Source organism: Myotis davidii, unplaced genomic scaffold (assembly GCF_000327345.1).
Source record: "Myotis davidii unplaced genomic scaffold, ASM32734v1 scaffold46, whole genome shotgun sequence".
NCBI classification, from domain to species: domain Eukaryota; kingdom Metazoa; phylum Chordata; class Mammalia; order Chiroptera; family Vespertilionidae; genus Myotis; species Myotis davidii.
Genome location: NW_006383006.1, coordinates 5,243,525 through 5,249,079, shown reverse-complemented (window position 1 = coordinate 5,249,079; position 5,555 = coordinate 5,243,525). Strand labels below are relative to the sequence as shown.

Sequence of the window (5,555 nt, the reverse complement as noted above, 5' to 3'; positions counted from 1 at the left end):
CCTCCGAGTGTGAGGCGGGGACATGCCCGGGCCCAGCAGACTGTCGGAGCTCGTTATGGCGTAAACAGAAGCGGGCGGGTGTGTGGAGCGGGGGGAGCCTTCCTGAGGCCCTCATTTCCAGCGCCCGTTTGTGGGCGTGGGCGCGGAGGCCGAGAGCCACAGACTGAAAATCACAGCTGTTTTGGGTTAGAGCCAGGGCTCCCGGATTTCTCGGCAGTCCTCCCACGACACCAGGCTTCGCTTACCCAGTTGTCACAAAGATACTTTCATTTCCGATCGGAAGGCCGTCCGCGTGATGCCTAGGGAATGACCTGTAGTGAGCTGCTGTTCTTTACACTAAAGCGCAGTGTGGCCCTGGCCGCATAGTCCCGTTAGTTAGAGCGTCCGGATACACCTAGGTTATGGGTTGATCCTGGTCTGGGCGCTTACGAGAAGCGAGTGGAACAACAAATCAACATTTCCCTCCCTCCCTCTGTACCTGTATAATCCCCATAAGCACCGCTCAGGTCAAAAAATAGAATGCTGTCCGCACCTCAGAAGGCCCCTGCGCCCCTTCGTCTGATCCGCTCCCCTCTTCTCTCCAGAGGCAACCACTGTTAATTTCTAAGACCACAGACTAATTTTGCCTGTTTCTGAATTTTATATAAGCAAATATATGCGCGTGTGTGTGTATTAATTTATGAGTTTATTTGTGCCAAACTGACGACATATGCCGGGAAGCAAGATCTCAAATGCTCCTTTAAGTAATACTATGTGTTTTCATGTCTGACGGCTCAATGTTCTTTCGGTTCATGCATGTCTTCCCTTATAGCAGTAGTTCTTTGTTGTTGCTCTATGATATTCCTTATTGTACTCATGGCGGCCATTTGGGTTGTTTCTGTTTTTTTAACTTGTATGAGAAAGGCTGCTGAGCGCATTCCTGTGTACCTCTTGTGTACATGTGTATGCTTTTCAGCCCGTTAATAATATAAAGTAGTGAAATACCTGGGCCATAACATTTGTCTATTTCAGCTTTCACATTTAATGTGTTTTCCAAAGTTGTTCCATTTTTATACTAGAACCAGTACTGCAGTATGTGTTTAGTTGTTCCACATGCTTGCCAACACGATATTGTCAATATTTTTAATTTTAGCTACTCTGGTGGGTGTATAGTAATACCTCATTTTAATTTTCCTCACTATTAATGAGGTTGAACATTTGTTTATATAAATTGGCCATTTTGATATCTTTTAGTGTGAAGTGCTTATTCAAATTTCTTGCCTATTTTTCTTTTGAATTGCCTCTCGTGCTGATTTGGAGGAGTTCTTTATTATATAATTGAATTATCAACCCTTAGTTGTATATGTGGTAAATATTTCTTCCCTCACTGTAGTTTTACTTTTCATTCTCTTAATGGTCTCTTTTATTTATTTTGTTATTTTTTAAATTTTTTTTTTATTGAGGAAGAGAGGAGAGAGGGATAGAAGCATCAGTAATGAGAGAGAGCTGAAACCGGTTTGGCTCAGTGGATAGAGCGTCGGCCTGCGGACTGAGAGGTCCCAGGTTCGATTCCGGTCAAGGGCATGTGCCTGGGTTGCGGGCACATCCCCAGTGGGAGCTTGCCAACACGATATTGTCAATATTTTTAATTGCACATCCCCTACTGGAGATCCAACCCGAAACCCAGGCATGTGCCCTTGACCGGAATCAAACCCGGGACCCTTCAGTCCACAGGCTGATGCTCTATCCACTGAGCCAAACCAGCCAGGGCGTAATGGTCTCTATTAATGAAACTTAAAACTTCTAAATTTGAATATAGTCCCGTTTTTCAACCTTTTCCTTTTAGCTTATGCTTTATGTATACCATTCAAGAAATCTTCTCTGTCCCAAAGTCATGAAGATATTCACCTATACTCTAAAAGTTTTGTTTACCTCTTACATTTAGATCTATAATCTCTAAACTGGAAGCAGATTTTTTTCCTGTTGTTTTCTTCTTCCATAAGGCCATCCAACCAACTCAGCACTATTTATTCAAAAGACCATCCTTTTCCTGGTTACTTGCAATGCCATCTTTTTCATAAATTATTAAGGAAGAGATTTAAATTGCATTCAGGTAATTTCGATATTTGAATTATGCTAAAACTGCCATCTAAGAAGCCCGTACCTGAACCAATCAAGAACAAATGGTCGCCCTGAACGGTTTGGCTCAGCGGATAGAGCGTAGGCCTGCGGACTAAAGGGTCCCAGGTTCAATTCTGGTCAAGGGCATGTACCTTGGTTGCAGGCACATCCCCAGTAGGGGGTGTGCAGGAGGCAGCTGATCGATGTTTCTGACTCTCTATCCTTCTCCCTTCCTCTCTGTGGAAGATCAATAAAATATAAAAAAAAAACAAACCACAAATGGTCATCTGTCAAGTCTCTAAGAATGGAGATTTCATATCTGTTATCTTTTGAATTAGATTTATCCTGATTATTAAATTGTCCAGATTGTTTTGGTTTGATTTAAGGCCATTTATTCTTGTGGACATTAAGACTTGTTCACTTTTACTAATAAAATCTCTTGAAGATAATTTAAAAAATTTTTTCTTCTCAGTTCTTTTCAACCTGAGCAATCTTAACTCTATCATAATAATCACACTTTAGGTATAGCCCTTATGCTTAAATGGAAGATTTCAGACTGAGAGGGTACTTGCATGTTATTTATTCATTGCACATTCCCTGAAGTATGGAAGTGATTAAAATGTTGAACTTAAATTTCATACACTCCTGTTAGGAACATAATGTGTAACTACAAGCTATGATCCTTGCCTAAGATGGGAAGTACTTTTCTCATATCAGTCCACTGTATCAGGAATGGAGGCTACGGGCAGTCACTCTGTACATTTATTTCAGTCCTGTCCCACCACCTCCAACTCCTTGCTGGAAGGGAACAATGGAACTGAAGTAATTTAACCTTTCATTAAAAAAAATTTTTTTTCTTTTCTTTCCATTTTAAGTAGAGCAAGCATGTCAAACTCAAAGGCTAACACGGGCCAAGTAAACAAGGTTTAAGCTTATGTGAGCTGCAAAAAAACAAAAGCTTCAATTTTCATAGAAATGTAGGTTTATTTTTATAGAGACATGCTGAATACAAAGGGCTGAAATAAGTTAGTAATCATTAACATAAAATAATGGAACATTTTAATAAAAGTTAGTATTTTTTCCTGAAAATTAACTTACCAGACACGGAATAACTGCACAAATTAAGTGTAACGTACGTAAACCTATTTTTCTTGTTCTCCGAAAATGAAATATTTCCTGTTGCGCACACCAAACAAGTCAGTCCAAGACTAATGATGTGGCAATCGACTGCTAAAATATTCGCTGCTAGTATTAGTGGAGAGAAATGGTGCACCTGCATGTAAAGTGCATAAGGGAAATGAATGCAACACGATTATAGTAATCATTCATTAGCAAATCTTGTAGTTCATTATTAATGACTAGAACTCGGTGCACAAAAATTTGTGCACTTGGTGGCGGGGGAGGGTCTCTCAGCCCGGCCTGTCCCCTCTCACAGTCAGGGACCCCTCCGGGGATGACCACTTGCTGGCTTAGGCCTGCTCCCCAGGGGAATCGGGCCTAAGATGGCAATCAGACATCCCTCTGGCAGCCCAGCAGCCCTCAGGGGATGTCCACTTGCCAGCGGGGAGCAGGCCTAAACTGCAGTCAGACATCCTTAGCGCTGCTGAGGCAGGAGAGGCTCCCACCACCACCGCTGTACTGGCAGCCATCAGCCTGTCTTGTGGCTGAGCAGAGCTCCCCATGTGAGAGTGCCCTGACCACCAGAGGGCAGCTCCTGCATTCAGCGTCTGCCCCCTGGTGGTCAGTGTGTGTCATAGTGACCAGTCATTCCTAGTCTTTCTGCTGTTGGGGTCAGTTTGCATATTACCCTTTTTTACTATATAGGATAGAGGCCTGGTGCACGAGTGGGGGCCGGCTGGTTTGCTCTGAAGGGTGTCCCGGATCAGGGTAGGGGTCCCGCTTGGGTGCCTGGGCAGCCTGGGGGAGGGGCTGATGACTGTTTGCAGCTGGCCACACCCCCTTCAGGGTGGGGGTCCTCAATGGGGTGGCTGGCCTGTCTGGGTGGAGGGGCTGAGGGCCATTTTCAGGCTGGTGGGTGACTGAAGCTCCCAACCTCTCCTTTTTTTCTTTTTCTTTTTTAATATATTTTATTGATTTCTTACAGAGAGGAAGGGAGAGAGAGAGAGAGTTAGAAACATCGATGAGAGAGAAACATCGATCAGCTGCCTCCGGCACATCTCCTACTGGGGATGTGTCCACAACCCAGGTACATGCCCTTGACCGGAATCGAACCTGGGACCTTTCAGTCCACAGGCCGATGCTCTATCCACTGAGCCAAACCGGTTTCGGCTCTTTTTTTTTTGTATTCTGGGATTTATTTACCTTCTATGGCTGTCACTGGAGCTGAGGGCCAGCTCCAGCTTGAGGCCTTGGCTGCTGAAAGCAGGTATCTGGGGTTTATTAGGCTTCTATAATTTAAACACTATTGCAGCTCCAGTTCTGAGGCCCGGCTCCAGCTCTGAGGCCTTGGCTGCTGAAAGCAGGTATCTGGGGTTTGTTTGGCTTCTGTAATTGAAGCATAGTTGCTTTTGGAACTGTTGCTTTCAGGCTCAGAGCCGGGCCGCGGCAGGCGGGGAACCTTGGCTTCCTCCATCGTCAGGGCAACCAAGCCTCATGTTGGCTTCAGCTGCGTGGCTGCCTGTCGCCATCTTGGTTGGCAGTTAATTTGCATATCGCCCTGATTAGCCAATGGGAAGCTTATTGGAGGTATGGTTAATTACCCTATTTGTCTTTCATTAGATAGGATTATGCATAACAGGATATTGTAAAAATTAAGTTACGAAATTTTTATTAAAATATTTCTTACATTGGGCCAAAACCAGTTTGGCTCAGTGGATAGAGCGTCGGCATGGGGACTGGGGGGTCCCAGGTTCGATTCCGGTCAAGGGCATGTACCTAGGTTGCGGGCCCATCCCCGGTGGGAGATGTGCAGGAGGCAGCTGATCGATGTTTCTCTCTCATCGATGTTTCTAACTCTCTATCTCTCTCCCTTCCTCTCTGTAAAAAATCAATAAAATATATATATATTTTTTAAAAATGTTTCTTACATTGGGCCACAAAAATATTCGTTGTGGGCCTTGAAGTAGAGTCTTGGAAAGTCTGCATTCATTTACCAAACACCTAACATTTATAATGTATCATGGGGTATACACAAACAAAAAAGGTTTGGCCCTAACCTCAGGGAATATGAAGGAGGGGAATGGGGACATAGTTGATCTAGTTAAGCTTTGCATTTTTTTAATTAAATCTTTATTGTTCAGATTATTACATTTGTTCCTGTTTTTTCCCCCCATAACTCCCCTCTTCCCAGTTCCCACCCCACCCTCCACCCTCACTCCCCACCCACTGTCATCATCCATAGGTGCACGATTTTTGTCCAGTCTCTTCCCACATGCCCCCTACCCTTTTCCCCCCCCAGCATAGTCAGTCCACTCCCTTTCTATGTCCCTGCTTCT

At 44.2% G+C, this 5,555-nt stretch overlaps 1 protein-coding gene across 3 annotated transcripts in view; it reads left to right on the top strand.

The window, feature by feature from the left end:
* The first annotated feature begins 1,973 nt into the window (after positions 1–1,973).
* RAD51 (RAD51 recombinase) overlaps positions 1,974–5,555 on the top strand; it is a 28,689-nt gene continuing 25,107 nt past the window's right edge. For 2 of the 3 annotated variants that reach the window (XM_006778086.2, XM_015557563.1), the window contains exon 1: positions 1,974–2,092. The gene's annotated coding sequence lies outside the window, so the exon portion shown is untranslated. The remainder of the gene's footprint in view (positions 2,093–5,555) is intronic. The other variant, XM_006778087.2, reaches the window with a different exon arrangement.